Source organism: Megascapheus bottae, chromosome 10 (genome assembly GCF_031878675.1).
Source record: "Megascapheus bottae isolate mThoBot1 chromosome 10, mThoBot2.hap1, whole genome shotgun sequence".
In the NCBI taxonomy this organism is placed as follows: Eukaryota; Metazoa; Chordata; class Mammalia; order Rodentia; family Geomyidae; genus Megascapheus; species Megascapheus bottae.
Window position 1 is genome coordinate 66,643,361 of NC_143518.1, and position 18,149 is coordinate 66,661,509.

The 18,149-nt window shown below is 45.6% G+C and overlaps 1 non-coding gene across 1 annotated transcript; it reads right to left on the reverse strand.

Annotated features, from left to right (window-relative positions):
- Positions 1–391: 391 nt before the first annotated feature.
- LOC150058659 (U6 spliceosomal RNA) lies at positions 392–496 on the reverse strand. The gene has a single exon (XR_016536949.1). It is a non-coding gene; the product is annotated as a U6 spliceosomal RNA (small nuclear RNA).
- Between the last annotated feature and the right edge of the window lie 17,653 nt (positions 497–18,149).

An 18,149-nucleotide genomic window follows, 5' to 3' on the forward strand; every position in this document is an offset into this window, starting at 1 on the left:
CTAACAGAGTCAAGCTTATGACTGAGTGCAGGACCTCAGGGGTCTAGTGTACCTGGCCATCCTGGAGACTCATAGGTCCAGGATTTCCCAGTCATGAAGCAGCAACTACAGTGCCTACCAGAAGGCCTCTCATGAGCCCTGCCTCCTGATCAGGGAACTGCTGGGTGGCTCTCTTCCGGGAGGTCATCTCCCCTGAAAAGGTAAGGGCCAGGAAGAGAGGGCCTTAGTGGATGCACCTTCTGTCTTGCACCTTAAATATTACGTACAATACAGTGATGGGAAAAGCTCAAATGTCTACCTGTGTTGGAAACATCAGAGCAGGAGTTACCACTCCAGCTATAGTAAACTAATGTAAATCCCAATATAATTATCCTTTGACGGTTTTTATTTTTATTTATTTATTCGCGTCACGAATTTGCGTGTCATCCCTGCACAGGTTCCATACTAATCTTCTGTATCGTTCCAATTTTAGTATATGTGTTGCCGAAGCGAGTACCTGTTTTTATTTTTATAAGCTTTTGGTCTGTACATTATGTTTATGTTTCACATATCAAAGTGCATAGTCCTATTTGAATATGACTATATCCATGTTTTAATAACAACTGGCATTTTATTATGCATATACACCACAGGCATATTGTTTTAAATTTTATATGTGTGTGTATATGTGTATATATATATATATATATATATATGAATTGTCTAAGGTGTGGAGTGACTCAAATAATTACTGTTACGTCATGTGGCCTAAATTGGATGTGCTTATTTAGCAGGCATGGTTATTCAACTCGCATTAAAAGGTCATCTTGGCCAGGCAGTGGTGGCTCACACCTATAATGCTAGTTACTCAGGAGGTGAGATCTGAAGATTGTGATTTGAAGCCAGCCTGGACAGGGAAATCTATGAGACTCTTTATCTGCAGTTAATTGCTCAGATACAGAAGTGGAGCTGTGGCTCAAGTAGAAGAGTGCTAATCTTGAGCAAACAAGTTCAGGACAGTGTCTGGGCCCTGAGTTTAAACCTCAGAACTCTCTCTCCCTCTCTCTCTCTTACACACACACACACACACACACACACACACACACACACACACACACACGGATTATTTTATTTACTTTTTTTTTTCTAGTCTGGGGCTTGAACTCTGGGTCTATGCACTGTCCTTGGGCTTCTCAAGGCTAGAGCTCTACTATTTGAGCCACAGCACCATTGCCGGCTTTTTTTTTTTAAAGTCTCTTTTTAATTATGTATTTGTTCCATATGTTTTTGGTTTTTTCTTTTGGCCAGTCTTGGGCTTGAGCTCCGGGCCTGAGCACTGTCCTTGGACTTTCTCAAGGCTAGAGCTCTACCACTTGAGCCTCAGCACCACTTCCAGCTTTTTTTCTATGTATGTGGTACCGAGGAATCAAACCCGGGTCTTCGTGCATGCTAGGCAAGCACTTTAACCACTAGGCCAAACTCCCGGCCCCGTTTTTTTTTTTTTCTATGTATGTGGCACTGAGGAATTGAACCTAGGTCTTTGTGCATGCTAGGCAAGCACTCTACCACTAGGCTAGACTCCTGGCCCTTATTTTATTATTTATTTTGCCAGTCCTGGGGCTTGAACTCAGGGGCCTGAACACTGTCCTTGGGCTTTTTCCAGGCTAGGGCTCTACCCCTTGAGCCACAGCACCATTTCTGGGTCTTTCTGTGTATGTGGTATTGAAGAATCGAACTCAAGTCATTGCACATGCTAGACAAGCACTGTACCTACCACTAGGCCATACTCCCTGCCCTATTTTTTTTGGCCAGTCTCAGGACTTAAACTCAGAGCCTGGGCACTGTCCTTGAGTACTTTTGGTCAAGGATAGTATGCTGCCACTTGAGCCACAGCCCCTCTTCCGGCCTTTTCTGTGTATATGGTACTGAAGAATTGAACCCAGGACTTTGTGCATGCTAGGAAAGCACTGTACCATTAGGCTACAATCCCAGCCCCACAGAGGTTATCTTAATTTGCCTATTAGGAACCATGGAAATGAAATCTCAAGTAGTACTGGTGTATCCATAACACTGGCCGCAGAGGGCTGGACTTTTTTTTACCCTCCCCTCTTCCTCCTGTCATACCCCACTGCACAAACATGGTACACCTTATTCTACACAGATGAATTCCATCCCAGTAGGTAATGGATGTAGGTCTTGTTTGGTCCCTTCTCTGGCTCTGCAGCCCAGAAACAGAAGGAGTCCATCGGATAGCCCAGCAAATTCTTGCTGACTTGTCTAGGATACAGATTCTTCTTCCTTTCTGGCACACTTCTGTGCCCTCTCAGAGTCACTGTGTCCTCCCACAGATGAGATTTGCTCATTCTGGAGTTTTGCTGGGGTAGGTAATCTAAGAAGATGCAGGATGCCACTTGCCCCAAGAGTTGATGCATCCTCCACAGTTTATCAGCTCCACAGACCCAGGTTCAGTGCCAGCCAGTGGGAGCAGAAAGAGAGAAAACATATCCTGGGAGAAAGTGTCTCCCACTGACCGACTGTGCTCCTTATTGCAACTGGTGACAATAGGCCATGTGCCTGAGCCAGCCGGCAGCAAACCGGGATTCCTGACCTTGGGGGTGAAGACTGGGAAAAGAAGAAGACAAAAAAGATGGGGTCTGGAAGACTACAGCCCAAGTCAGCAGCCCAAAACTCCAGCTTAAGGCGAGCTTAAGACTATAGCCTAAGGCAGTGAGCTTAAGACTGTAGCCTAGTTTATTTCAAGTTCCAACCTTAAATACCTTTCTTAAAACCAGGACACTGCCAGGGGTTACATTGGTATAAAACAGCGATCAAGTCTCAAATAGGTTCAATGAGAAGCGATTGACACAGCCCAAAATCATGATAACAGCTTACTTCCTTGTGTAATCAATTGTGCAGGTCCAAGGTCACTGACCCCACAGTTGACCCCCAATATCTCTCCCGTCTTTATTTTAAAAGAAGCAAACCCTCCTGTCTTAGGTAGGGTGGATCGTTGACTCTGCCTTAGGAGTCATAGGGAACTATCAAGCTGAAGGCCCTGTCTTAGGTGGGTCAGAGCAACATCCCTGGACCAATAAAGGTCATCAGCAAGCCTTTTGAGTTGTTCAAGGAGGGAACATAGTGCTGGAACTGTTCAAACAACTCCTTGGCGGTCTGTGTTACTTCACCGTGAAGTAGTGGTATCTGTTCAAGTCCAATAACTTGTCTATGAAGCCGAAACAAAACTAAAGACAAGTTTGTATGATGTCAAAGTCCATTTTTCTGGGGATCTGAAAGTCCACATCCTCACACGCTGTCTCCACCTAGGAATGATGAATCCAGTAGCTCCTTACTGGAATTCAGTTGATGACCACGTCCCAAAATCAACTTGTAAGGCCTGTAAGGAGTGGATTGAATCATGGTTAGTACTATCAGCTAGTTCAGCTTCCAAGTTTTCCTTCAAATGACTCCTGGGGCTGCCTCTGGATATCAGAGATAACACATGGCCTGGGGGGATGTCAACAATTACTGTCAGACCTGGGCAGACAGCATTCTTTGGTTTGGAGGGGCGTAAGCCTGAGACTGATCCCAGGTGGGGCCAAATCTTTTATTCCCCAGAAATATTCAAACAGATCACACACAAACCACAAGGATCCATATTTAGGACTGGTAGCAATTTCAAAGACAAAACCAGACAACACAAAAAACACCTCACAAAACAAGACAGAAGCAGAGACCTTTAAGTACCCCCAAATTTTGATGGCATGCCTGGCATGCCATCAGAGTGAGGAAGACACCTGGGGCCCTGAAAACCCTCAGGGGGCGCCTCTCCCATGGAGACTTCCATTCTCTGGCAGCCAGCTGGCCAAGGCCATTCTACCTGCCTGTTCTCAAACAAAACCAGACATTGGCTCATAACAAGACAACTGGACTCAATTGGATACATTTAACACAAAAACATGAATTTAGATTTAGACATGCCCTGTTACCGACAAGAAACCCAGAAGGGGGTCAAGGCGTCCCTTGACCATCCAGACCTTAGAGAGATTGCTGCGTCCAGCTTTTCCTCTCTGTTTTAGGCCCTCAGTGCACTTTCTAGAAAAAAGAAAAAAAAAAAAAAAGAAATACAGATCAACCAGCATCTACTTACCTCCGGAGGCCTTTGCTTTTCACCTGGGCATCTTTCCCAAAAAAGGTTGTTAATAGGAGGGGTGATAAAGGCAAACTAGTGCTTATCCAATGGGTGAAAGGGAATAAAAAGAAAAAGTAATCCTTTATCTCAATAGCATTCTGGACCTGCCAGGCTACTCTCCAAAACAGTTTCATAAAATTGCTCAAGCTTTTTTTCTGGGGGGGGGGGTCGTGAGGCTACAATAACTGGAGGCGGCAGGGGTGGGGGGTAAAGATAAGCATTCCCTCCACCATAGCCAGCCGATACTCCGATGGCTCATCATAAATTTCCTCCTTATTATCCAAATCTGAATTCTTTAACTTTTTTTTTTTTTTTTTTTTTTGCCAGTCCTGGGCTTGAGCTCAGGGCCTGAGCACTGTCTTTGGACTTTCTCAAGGCTAGAGCTCTACCACTTGAGCCTCAGCACCACTTCTGGCTTTTTTCTATGTATGTGGTACCGAGGAATCGAACCCGGGTCTTCATGCATGCTAGGCAAGCTCTTTAACCACTAGGCCAAACTCCCGGCCCTCAAATCTGAATTCTTATGCTCAGTATCTACTGGCTGTTGTTCCCTTTTTAAAATCTCATTTAAATTCTCTTAGGCTGCGGCATATGCCCCAGCCTCGGGTTTCTCCTCAAAAAGGTTCTTTAATTCAAGATTAAGTTTGGCATTCTCATGTCGAAGATCTAAACAATCTTTTCCTTTCCTTACCCTTTGCTAGGTTTCTCCTCTGGAAACCATGGGCACACTCCCTCAATAAACTGTAGGAAGCCTTCAAGCTGCCCCTGCCCTTTCCGCGTTCCGCAGGCTTGGAGTGTTGGTCTAAGGGCCTGCACATAAAGCCTTCAGCTATTTGTCCCATTATTTTTTACTCCCAACTATACACTCACCCACTCTCACAGTCTCTTATGACGCGTCACTCTCCACTGCGGGGGTCTTCTACCATCGGCCCAGGCTAACAGGGTCCCTGTTCAGGTGCCACTTGTTGGAGCCAGCCAGCAGCAAACCGGGATTCCTGACCTTGGGGGTGAAGACTGGGAAAAGAAGAAGACAAAAAAGATGGGGTCTGGAAGACTACAGCCCAAGTCAGCAGCCCAAAACTCCAGCTTAAGGCGAGCTTAAGACTATAGCCTAAGGCAGTGAGCTTAAGACTGTAGCCTAGTTTATTTCAAATTCCAACCTTAAATACCTTTCTTAAAACCAGGACACTGCCAGGGGTTACGTTGGTATAAAACAGCGATCAAGTCTCAAATAGGTTCAATGAGAAGCGATTGACACAGCCCAAAATCATGATAGCAGCTTACTTCCTTGTGTAATCAATTGTGCAGGTCCAAGGTCACTGACCCCAGTTGTCCCCCAACAGCCTTGGGCCTGCTGAGGAAAACTCCTGCAGAACCCACAGGAAGTGGATGAGAGACAGGGATGCTTTGGGCTAAGTAGAAATGGTGCTCTCTAGCCAGCATGGATTCTTCCCCTTCTAAAACCAGAAAGGCCTCAGCTTATCCCTCTCACACATGGAAGAGCCAAGGCAGTGAATGGATTGTGAATCCATGATCTGTGGGTATAACTTTTTCCTGAATCTCTACCTCCTCCCTTCTGCAGCCACAGGAGGAGAAATATTAATCAAGAAGGCCAAAGAATTCTGCTTAAGGAGGAGCTTCAGCTGGCTTTCCAGCCCAGCACCTCCCACTGGTACCTTTCCAGTCATTGAAGGAATACAACTGATGGCTCCGCCCCCTGGTGGTCATGTAAAAAGCTGCACCTGCAGGAATTGATTATGGCAAAGTTGTTCTAATTTTCTGCCTTCAGTTCCAATGTAAACAAGACTGTTTTTACAAATTATGGATTATCAATGAATTAATTATTAATAATTAAATGAATTATTGATAAGTAATATTCTTGCACATTCATTCAATAAAATATGTGGATAGAAGAATCTGGAGAGAGAATCCAGAAACTCATCAGTATAATCTCAAGAATGCAACTAAGGTATGAGGAGAAGAGGGATTATATTATACCTTGTAGTTCTTCCTGAAAACTATTTAAATAATTACTGGAGCCACACTTGAGCAGGATTGGAAACCCAGCTGAGTTCCTGCAGGGCGCCCGCCTTCCCTTGGTGTCTGGGTTAAAGCATTTGGATATTTTGAGGGAGTGAAGTGCACCTAACTTACACTGTTCTTGCTCCCTGAGAGTGGTGGATGGTGACCTGAGGAGTAGTGTAGCCAGAGCACCAGGAGGAGTCCTGTTCTCTCCTGCAACAAAAGCCCTGGCACAACACCTCCTGTGACAGTGGCCCTGGCATGACACACCTGCTGAGACAACAGTCATGACATGACACCTTCTGGAACAGCATCCCTGGCATGACAGCTGCTGAGAAAACAGTCCTGGCCCCCCACCTCCTGGGACATCAGCCTGGTAGGACACCTCCTAGAACAACACATCCAGTCTTTAGAGGGCACATGGGTTCTGGGTGTCCCACCCAGTTCCTGGAGGGCACAGAGATTCTGCACCACCTTTCCTGGAAGGTTCTCAACCTGCAGCATATAGGCACTGAGAACTCCAGAGCCCCTGAGCCTGAGGTGCAGATGCTGATGGGTTCATATGGACAAGCTGGGAGGTTGTGAGCTGGAGCAAGGTAAGAACAGTTGGAGAGATTATCTGAAGTGGAGGTAATGGAAAAAGGGTGTCCCGGGCCTCTTCCTCCAAACACTGTTGAAGCAGAGATGGCTGCTGCTCAGTGTTTCTTAGCTGTGTTCACAGTGGGTGTACTAGCTGGATGCTCTGGCTCAGGTCTGTAATTCCAGCTACTCTGGAGACTGACAGCTGCATGGTCCTGGTTCAAAGCTAGACCAGGCAGAAAACTCTTCCAGACTCCATTATCAATTAGTCAGCAAAGGGGCAAACTGGAAGTGTGGGTCAGTGGTATAACACCAGCTGTGAACAAGAAAGGCAGCATTCACACACACACACACACACACACACACACACACACGCTCACACATGCTCACACATGCATACTCCCATGTGCATGCACACAGCTGTGCCATTCCACATTCTTACACTCCAGTTCTTCCACTCCAATAGGGACACATAGGAAGCTGAATCTTTAGATGCAAGAAGATCTCATTATCGCATGGGGCTTGAACTGGCCAGAGCTCTTCAGCTCAAGGCTACCGCCCTACCCTTGAGCCAAGCCTCAAGAGGTTAATTAGAGATAAGAGTCTCGGGTCCTTTTGTGCCGGGCTGGCTTTGAACCTTGACCCTCAGATCTCAGCCTCTTGAGTAGCTAGGATTATAGGTGTGAGCCACCGAACCCTTATGTTCTTTATTTTTATTACTCTGATGTCTATTGTGCTTGTTTGCCATCTGAACTTTTTTTTTTTTTTGCCAGTCCTGGGTTTGGGCTCAGTCAGGGCCTGAGCACTGTCCTTGGACTTTCTCAAGGCTAGAGCTCTACTATTTGAGCCTCAGCACCACTTCTGGCTTTTTTCTATGTAGGTGGTACCGAGGAATTGAACCCGGGTCTTCGTGCATGCTAGGCAAGCACTCTACCACTAGGCCAAACTCCCGGCCCGATCTGAACTTTTAAAATTGGATTTTATGTTTTATTTTTGTTGTTTGTTTTTTTTTGTTGTGGGGCTTGAACTCTGGGCTTTGGCGCTGTCCCTGAGCTCTTCAGCTCAAGGCTAGCTCTACCACATGAGCCACAGCACCACTTCTAGTTTTCTGGTGGTTAATTGGAGATAAGAGTCTCAAGGGCTTTCGTGCTGAGCTGAATCAATAATCCTCAGATCTCAGCCTCCAGAGTAGCTAGAATTACAGGCATGAACCACTGGCTGGATTTTAGTGGGTTTTTTTTTTTTCAGTTATTTTGTATGGCATGAATACAAATCCTTAATCAGGCATATGATTTACAAAGATATTTTCCCATTCTCTTGATATATCAGTTTTATTTTTATTTATTCATTCATTTTGAGGCAAAGTCTTTGCTATGCAGCACAGGTTAGCTTGGAACTTTCTGGTAGTCAGGCTGGCTTCATCCTCCTGCCTCAGCCCCGCATGCTGGGAGTACAGGCAAGTATCACTATGCCTAGCTTGTTTTAAATTTTGGTGAAATTCACTTTGATATAATTTTTTAAACAAGTCTGAGTCATGGTTTTGCTGTCATATTTACATAATATTTGTCTATTTTAAGGTCACAAAATATCTCCAGCTTCATTTAGAAGTTTTACAGTTTTAATTAAACATTTAGGCCCCAGATCCATTTTGAGCTGCTTTTTTTAAAATATGGTACTGAATCAGAGTTCACATTTTACAGGTGGATATCCAGTTGTGCAGCTACTGTTTGTTAAAATGGCAGTTTTTTTTTTCTCTCCATTGCATTGTCTTGGTAACTGGTCAGAACTTATTTCTATTTACTATGGATGATTTAAAAAAAAAACAGTATTGAGGATTGAAATCCAGGGTTTTAAGCATGCTGGGCAGTGCTCTACTAATAAGCTACACTCAAGCCTTGTTTCTCTAATCTGTTCCATATCCTTATGGTTTATTTATTATTTGTCTTGGAACTGTCAGGCAGTTTGGGTCTTCCAGCATTGTTCTTCAGAGTTCTTTTGGCTACTCTAAGTTCTTTGCACTCTCATTTAAAGTTATAAAATCAGCTTGTCAATCTATGTAGAAAAACTCAGTGGAATTTTCATGAGGATCTCATTGAATCTTAGAACAATTTGAAGAGAACTGACATCTTAGCAATACTGAGCTTTCTGAAGTATAAAACAATGTGTATTTCTCCCTATATTTAAGTTTTTAAAATTACTTTCAGTATTTAGCTTTTTATATCTTTGTCACTCTTACCCTAGGTGGTCCATATTTCTTTATGGCATTGTAATCCATGTGTTTTGTTTTGTTTTGTTTTACCAGTCCTGGGGCTTGAAATCGGCCTGGGCACTGTCCTTGGATGCTTTTTACTCAAGGATAGCATTCTGCTACTTGAGCCTCAGCGCCACTTTTGGCTTTTTCTGTGTATGTGGTGCTGGGGAAACAAACCCAGGGCTTCATGCATGCTAGGCAAGCACTCTACCATGAGGCCATGCTCCCAGCCCTGTAATCCATGTTTTTAAAAAATATTTTAATTTCTGGCATTTTGGTGTTAAAAAGGAATGGATGGCCAGGAGTGTGTCCTAGTGGTAGAGTGCTTGTCTAGCATGCACGAAGCCCTGGGTTCAATTCCTCAGTATCACATACAAAGAAAAAGCCGGAAGTGGTGCCATGGCTCAAGGGGTAGAACGCTAAGCCTTGTGAAGGCCCAAGGACAGTACTCAGGCCCTGAGTTCAAGCCCCAGGACTGAAAAAAAAAACCAGAATGGAATTGGTTTGCAGTTTTCATCTTGCAATTTGAAAATATGTTAAATACACATATTGTGCTTTTGAATATTCCATTACATTTTCTCATACTGGATCGTATTGTCTGTGGATGTAGATCCTTGTACATCTTGCTTTCTGGTAGAGAAGTCTTTTGAGACTTCTTCTCACCTGATGGTGAGGACCAGAACCTCTCGTACAGTACTTGTTTTTGATGGTGCCCTTCATCAGATTTAGAAAACTCCCTTGTTCTCCTTCTTTGTTGAGGGCTTTTATCATGAAGTTCTGATAGTTTCTGACAATACTTTTGTTATCTAGTCACCTCTTTTCTGGTTAGTCAGACTAGAGATTGATTTCATTCCCATTATTAAAGAGCTACCTTTTAGTTTTTTAGTGTTTTCTGTGTTTTCAACTTTTATCATTCCATACATTCTACTTACTTTAGTCTTCATGTGTCTGTGATGGTCCTGGGGCTTGAACTCATGGCCTGGGTGGTGACCCTGAGCATTTTTTTTATTCAAGACTGTTGTTCTACCACTTGAACCACAGCTTCACTTCCAGCTTTTTGGTGATTAGAACTAAGAGTGTCACAGGTTTTCTTTGAACTGTGATCCTCAGATATCAGCCTCCGGAGAAACCAGGATTATAGATGCAGACTACCAGTGCCCCAAATACTCTCTTCTTTGGTATTTTACACAGGATTTGTAAATGTGGCCAGCAGCCCTCATGCTAAGTTTTGTTTATAGTCTTACAGTCTGGTTGATTTAGGACATATAGCGTCACTCATCCATTTTATACTCACTGGGTGCAATTCCTAAGCTTGCTTTCTATCTGTATCCGTATCTGTATGCACACACATGCACACACACAGATATAGAGTGCTTGTCATGTTCACCTTTGCATAATGAACAAAAGGAAACTTCCTTACCACAGGCAGAGACAGCTGGTGGTGTCCTGTAGCTGCCCCTAGCTGGTGTTGCTTCTCAGGGCTGCTAAAACTCTCCAGGACTCAGTCACACCATCTGTAAATTGCACAACACCCATCCATCCAGAAATATCACAAGTCGAGTGCTTTTCTCAGAGCTTGAAACTCAATAAATAACAGCTCTTTTGAGTCTGACAGATGCAATTCTGTGGCAAAATGCAGAGCAGGCTCTCAGGCTGAGCATGGCTAATACAGTCACTGGAGAGATTAAAATCATGTTCAAAGCCAGGGACAGAGTCAGAGTCAAGCTCATAAATGCCACTTCCAGAACACAAGGCTTCTGTAAACATTCCAGAATTTAACTTCGGCTTCACTTTTATGAGTAAATTCGGTTTCATTACAGAAACAAGACATTCCCAGCAGACAAGACAGGCCCTATCAAGAGGATTTACTAAATCCATACTTCCAGACATCCAGTTTCAGTCTCAGTGTCTGAAGCCAAGCCCTCATACTCTCAGCAGTACCTGAGGTGGCTTTTCAGAATTCTAGACTGTTATACCTGTCCTGGAAAACCACCGAGGGAACAAGTCGTGGGTTCACAGAAAAAAGAATATTAGTGTTCATATTTGTGTGTGTGTGTGTGTGTGTGTGTGTGTGCATGCAAGCGCGTATGATTGGTGTGTCATACATACCAGGTTAGTTCTGGATTGAATTCATACAAATTCACCCTCTGAATCTTCAACAAAGACAGGTATAAAGCAAGTGTCCAATGAGACCCCTGGGCAGGGTCCAATATGATGAGTTGTATGCAGCTTGGGTTTAGTCAGTGATGCAATCAAGCTGTGCAGGCTGGAGGACAAAAAGGCTGTGGATGGAGAGAGGGGAAACACAGAACAGAGGCCCACTCTGCTCCAAAGATCCTCTCTGAGGAGGTGACAGCTGAGATACCGGGAGTGGTGGATGTTGGACAGGAAAATGGTAGGCAGCTGCACTGGAGAGAGGAGGAGGGCAGCATTCCATGCACAAGTTCTCCAGGGAGAGGAGACAGAGAGTGGCGTTCCAGTGTGAGTTCTCCAGGGAGAGGAGACAGAGAGTGGCGTTTTTGTGTATAAATTCTCCAGGGACAGGAGATGGAGAACCACATTCCATGCGTAAGTTTTCCAGGGAGAGGACAGGGATGGTGTTCTGTGTGCAAGTTTTCCAGGGAGAACAGTGTTCCATGTACAAGCTCTCCAGGCGGGAGGTGCACAGGGATTTCCATGAAATGAAGGGATAATAACTGATAGACTGAGGTGGAGTGGGAGAGATAGGGTGAAGTGAGCAGACCTTGAAGAGAAAAGTGAAGTTTTATTTGCATTTGGTCAAGTTTGAAATGTTTGGGGGATATCTCTGCAGGGAGAGAATACCAACCAGTCAGATAGGCCTTTTCACAGAAGGAAAGTAAAAACTATTCCATGTCTTAGGTATTGCAAATATATAAAAACGAGAATTCTCGAAAGAACTGAAAATACATGCCTACATAAAAAGTATACAGAATGACCAGATATTGGTGGCTCTCACCTGTAATCTAGCTACTCGGGACCCTGAGATCTGAGGATTATGGTTCAAAGCTAGCCTTGGCAGGAGACGTCTGTGAGACTTTTATTTCCAATTAAATTCCCAAAAAGAAAAAAAAAAAAGCTGGGGGCCGGGAGTTTGGCCTAATGGTAGAGTGCTTGCCTAGCATGCACAAAGACCCGGGTTCAATACCTTGGTACCACATACTTAGAAAAAGCCAGAAGTGGTGCTGAGGCTCAAGTGGTAGAATTCTAGCCTTGAGAAAAATCCAAGGACAGGGCTCAGGCCTTAAGCCCAGGACTGGCAAAAAAAAAAAAAAGCTGTAAGTGAACCAGTGGTTCCAAGTGGTACAGTGTTAGTCTTGAAAAAAAGAGCTTAGGGACAGGGCCCAGGTCCTAAGTTCAAGCCCCCAGGACTGGCATCTCCCAAAAGAATACAGAATATTCGCAGAAACATTCACAAATGGTAGGACCAGTGGGATCACCAGAGCCACTCGAGCAGTAGTCGGGTGCTACATTCCCAGGCAGTGCAGTATTATTAACCATGACAGGGAAGGAGCTATGGTCTGGGTGCTGGTGGCTCACGTCTGAAATCCTAGCTACTTGGGGAATTGTGACCCCTTTGTACCACTATGTGATGATGGTGATGGTGATGATGATGATGAGGAGGATAATTTTGATAAAAAGCTAATCACAAAAATCCACCTATGAGACGAGCATGCACGAAATGTCCATAGACAGAGAGTGGCTCTGGGGCTATAGGGATGGAGTAAGGAGGGGAGGACGTGAGACAGGCTGCTAATCATAGAAGGCTTCTCATTCTCATGTGACAGTGATGATGGTTGCACAGCCTAGTGAATATACTAAAATCACATCAAAATGATGAATTTTGGCCAGGCATGGTGGCTCACGCCTATAATTCTAGCTATTCAGGATGCAAAGATCTGAGGATCTCAGTTCAAAGCCAGCCTGGGCACTAAAGTTCATGAGATTCTGCACTGTGGCTCAAGGAGCAGGGCGGTAGCCTTGAGCTGAAGAGCTTAGGGACAGCCCCCAAGTCCAGAGTTCAAGCCCCAAAACTGACCAAAACCAAACAAACAGGTGAATTTTGTATTCTTGAGTTGTACCTTTTAAAAGCCTAGGAGTTAATGGTAGAACACTTGAAGTCAGATTTCTTTGTTCTGTTTCACCCCTCATCTGTAGCCCCAGGTCCCAGATTCTCCAGGTGTGAGGAGGAAATGAGTGGGTGTATGAGACAGACCAGAGACACTCTTATTCTTCACGCGAGGAAGTCTGGATGTCCTTTCTTACATCAATGCACCCATAAAGCATCTCTCTGGGGTATGGTTTGCAGAGGTCCACCAAGGGAAAATGGAAGCTGAACTTCCCTGGGAAATCCAGCTAAGGTCTCATTATATGGAAGGGAAGTGTAGCTAGAGTTTTAGTGAAGGTTGGAGGTCAAGATTTCTCCTAGGGCCAGCTCGGCAGCCACACCTGGTTCTGGGCAAATCTAGGGAGCTGCTGTGATATTTATGTTCCTTTGTTGCTTCTTCTTTTGTTCCTGTCCTGACAGCCTATTTTCTTCCTATATATCTGCAGTAATTAGCATTTTCCAAAATGAGTTGATCATATTAGTTACCCGTGTGTGTGTGTGTGTGTGTGTGTGTGTGTGTGTGTGTGTGTGTGTCCCACCTAAACTCTTTACATCTCACAGGAGTAGTTTCAGGCCCGGGGAGGGGAGGGTGAAGAAGGAGGGAGTGACCCTGAGAAACCTGGGCCCACCCCATTCAGAGCCTGTCTGGTCCTTGGCTCTCAAAGCCAGCCTGGTATAGTAGGTGCTCCCTGCTGCCCCTCGGAAAACAAAGCTAGCAGCTGTGATGGTTTTGTGGTGGGCCTTGTTAGTGACATTAGTGAGTCATTGCTGAGCCTGGCTTTCCTCTCTGACTCATTTGAAATTTCTTTTGGTTAGCAGGACGCCAACAACCTGTAAACTAAAAAACTCATGAGTCTCTGGGTTGAAACCTCTGGGTATGTAAGCTTCTGTCTCTAAAACGAGAACAGACTGCTGGAGAGAGCTCATCAGTCTTCCATGTGGAGGGCTAGACAGGAGAAAGACACTTGGAAGCTGGGGCTTTCCTCTCTGGTGGCACAGAAATTTATGAACAGGAGCCTGGTAGGAAAGGGATTGGAACTAGGCAAGCTAAGAAATGGGTTTGGAACGTGGGAGGGAGGCTGTTCGGGGCTGGAGGAACGAGTTAGGTTGGGATGGGCAGTTCTGGGAATAGAAACGTTCATATGAGTGTTGTCTATCTGTGTATGTGAGGGTATTCTTCTAACTCTCTTTTGTTTGTTGTTGGTGGTCATGGGGCTTGAACTCTGAGCCTAGGCGCAGTGTAGCTAGGGTTACAGACATGAGCCACCAGCACCCAGCTTCCTTTTTATTCTTTATAGTACTATTAGCCAACTTAAAATTGGCTTTGTTTAAAAATGAAAATGTGACTCATGCCTGTCATCCTAGTACTGCAGAAGGCTGAGATTTGAGGATTGCAGTTCTAAATCAGCTTGGCCAAAAAAGTCCATAAGACTCTTATCTCCAATTAACCTAGAAGTGGAGCTGTGGCTCAAAGTGGTAGTAGAGTGCTAGCCTTGAGCAAAAGAGCTCTGGGATAGTGCCCAGGCCATGAGTTCAAGTCCCACAACTGACAAAAAATAGGACTGGGAATTTGGCCTAGTGGTAGAGTGCTTGCCTAGCATGCATGAAGCCCTGGGTTTGATTCCTCAGTACCACATAAACAGAAAAAGCTGTAAGTGGCACTGTGGCACTGTGGTAGAGTGCTAGCTTTGAGCACAGAGAGGTTCAGGATCAGAGCACAAGCCCTGAGTTCAAGCCCCAGGACTGGAAAAAAATTGAAAACTTGGTTGTTGTTTGAAATGTCTAAGGGAACGCCTGGGCTCTGAGCAGCTGTGGGACTCAGATCTGATCTGAGCTCTGCTGTTATTCAGAGCTCAGGAGGCAGAGGGCAGGCCTTGGTATGATAACAGTTAGAGCTGTGCCTGACCTCTGGGGACAGTTGATAAAGTGCCGATTCTCAGGCTCATTGCTCAAAAAAAAATTTTTTCTGTTTCTAATCTCTCTCACTTCCAGTATGTTGCTCAACTTGCCATGAACACTAATTTCCTAGAACAGGTCCAGCCATTCTCCTTCTGTTTATAGAAGAGTGGCTTCCCCATTGTTGGTCAAAAACCTGACATCTTAGCAGGGGCAAAGACAACCTTCCATTGAGTTAACCCTCTAATCCATCCCTAGTGTCGTCACTGTTTACAGCTCCTCCTTTTCCTCAGCTGAGTGTGGGTGTGCTGATGTGTTCTGCACTCAAGTCATTCACCAAACAACAAAATATTGAAAAACAGAGCTCAAAGTGACTTACATAACGCAGGTATTTGGTCACTCCTGTTCACTCAAGCTTGTAAGTCCTTTAACTCAGGAGGCAGAAGAGATTGTGTGGACGTGGTTTGAGGCCAGTCTCGGGGTGGGGAGGTGGGGAGAGGACAGGAGGAGAGGTAGGGACCGTCTCAACCAAGGAAAAGCAGGTATGGTAGCACGCCCTTGTGCCTCCACTGCATGGGAGGGGTCTCGTCCCAGTTCTGCAGGGAACAACAAGAGCGCATCCTCACGTCACTGCCTTCACCTCTTTCAGTCTTGGCAAAGATTGACACAGGGGTTACCATCATGACCATATCAATTTTTGTTTTCTCCCCCCTGTCCCAGGGCTTTAACTCAGGGCCTGAGCACTGTTGTTGGGCTTTCTCGAGGCTAGAGCTCTACCACTTGATCCATAGCACCACTTCAGTCTTTTTTCTATGTTTGTGGTACCAAGGAATAGAACCCAGGTCTTCATGCATGCTAGGCAAGTGCTCTACCACTAGGCCCAACTCCCGGCCCAAATCATGTCTATTTATAGACAAGGAACCTGGAGTGTAGCCTGACTTAGTGACTTGCCCAGGTCACATAGTTAGCAGAGGATGGCCTAGATTGGCACCTAGGCTTTTCCCTTTCTTTCCTCTCTCTACTCTTTCTCCTCTCCCTCTCTCCTTTTGCTCCTCCTCTCTCCCCTGCTCTCTGTCTCTGTCTGTGTCTGTCTGTCTGTGTGTCTGTCTCTCTCTCTCTCACACACACACACACAATGTATATAAAGTCTTATGCAGAAAGGTGCAACTTCCCTGTAAACTGGGTTCCAGATGCAGGTGACTCTCTAAGGAAGTGGGGGAAATAGGGCAGATGGGCAGAGGTGAGGAAGACAAGGGTCACTGAGGGTAGGCAGGGCCTGTGAACAGAGGATGCAGGCCTGTTCAGGATGGGTGGGGGGTTGTTGTGGGCAGAAAACAGAAGTGCTGGTGAGCATGGTGCTCAGAGACGCAGGCCCTCCGTCTTGGCCAGCTTGCGTTCAGGGAAGAGGGCAGCCTTCGGACAGAAACCCCAGGCCTTCTGAAGGCAGAGCCGGATGGCTGGGGTTGAAGGTTCCATGTTTGGAGGCTGGCTCACTTCTCTTTGTGCCTGGGTCCAGAACCTTCTAGCTGAAGGGGAACCCTCAACAGGCCTTGCCCTGCTTGCCCTGCTCACCTGGTGAGGCGGAGTCCCTTTCCACGTAGAAGAACTAGTGGTGACAAGGCAGGTACAAAGACCACCTCTGTCCCACCCTGCTGAGTCACACATACAGGGGCAAAAGGGGCAGGTGACAACAGACGGGGATGTGACCCTGGACAAGCCCAGGATACAAGCTGGCCATGACTGAAGAGAGAGAAAGTGGACACAGACCTCGCAGGGGGGGCAGGGGGGGCAGACACTACGTCATAGGACAGACATTACGACATAGGACAGACACTGTGTCACAGGACAGACACTACCTGACAGGACAGACGCTACCTCACAGGACAGACGCTACCTGACAGGACAGACGCTACCTCACAGGACAGACGCTACCTGATAGGACAGACGCTACCTCACAGGACAGACGCTACCTCACAGGACAGATGCTACCTCACAGGACAGACGCTACCTGATAGGACAGACGCTACCTCACAGGACAGACGCTACCTCACAGGACAGACGCTACCTGACAGGACAGACGCTACCTCACAGGACAGACGCCACCTCACAGGACAGACGCTACCTCACAGGACAGACGCTACCTCACAGGACAGACGCCACCTCACAGGACAGACGCTACCTCATAGGATAGGCACTACCTCACAAACTATTGCTCTACCACTTGAGCCATAGCACCACTGTCGGTTTTCTGGTGGTTCTTTGGATTAATAGCCTCGTGACTTTCCTGCCAGGGCTGGCTTCAAACTGAGATCCTCAGATCTCAGCCTCCTGAGTACCTAGGATTACAGGCGGGAGAAACTGTATTTTTTAACTTTATGGTTGGAATCTTGGCTTACAATCTGTAGAATGGAGCTGCGGGCCCTCGTTCTCTTTTCAGGATTCTTTAAACAACTTAAAATATATTTTAAGGTAGTTGAACAGGGAGGTTCAATTCGGCATGTCAAGGTGTGACTAGAACACATCTGTGTGGTTTTTTTTTTGGTCGGTTGTAGAGCTTGAACTCTGGGACTGGGCGCTGTCCCTGAGCTCTTCAGCTCAAGGCTGTGCCCTACCACTTGAGCCACAGCCCCACTTCCGAAATACAGCACATCTTGAGCGGGAGCCACCCTTCTGTGGTTCTCCCAAGCTCCCCACAGTGCCCCCCTCAGGTGACCTTGCTTGTACAGGAATTTATTCTATCAAGTCATTGATAGAATTTTCTTGTGATCTTTCTCTGAATCCTTCCTACCTTTATCTACTCACTGTATCTTGGCCAGTTTAGTTTTCTCAAGCGGTATTCAGATAAGATAATCCTTCTATGAGAATTACAGTGTCTAACATAACATTAATTCAGCACCCTTCAACTGCTCCCAGAAATCATATGTGGTTATTCATTTGTGTGTGCATGCCTAGTTTCCTAAATTCTAGACCATGAGACCTTACTAGACACTTGCTACATGTGCAATGCAGTAGTACACCCTGAATACGATTTTTATTGCAGAATAATTTACAGGTTGGTAGGTAAACCAGTATTCTGAGTGGAGATGGGAGCATCTAAAAGATGAAGC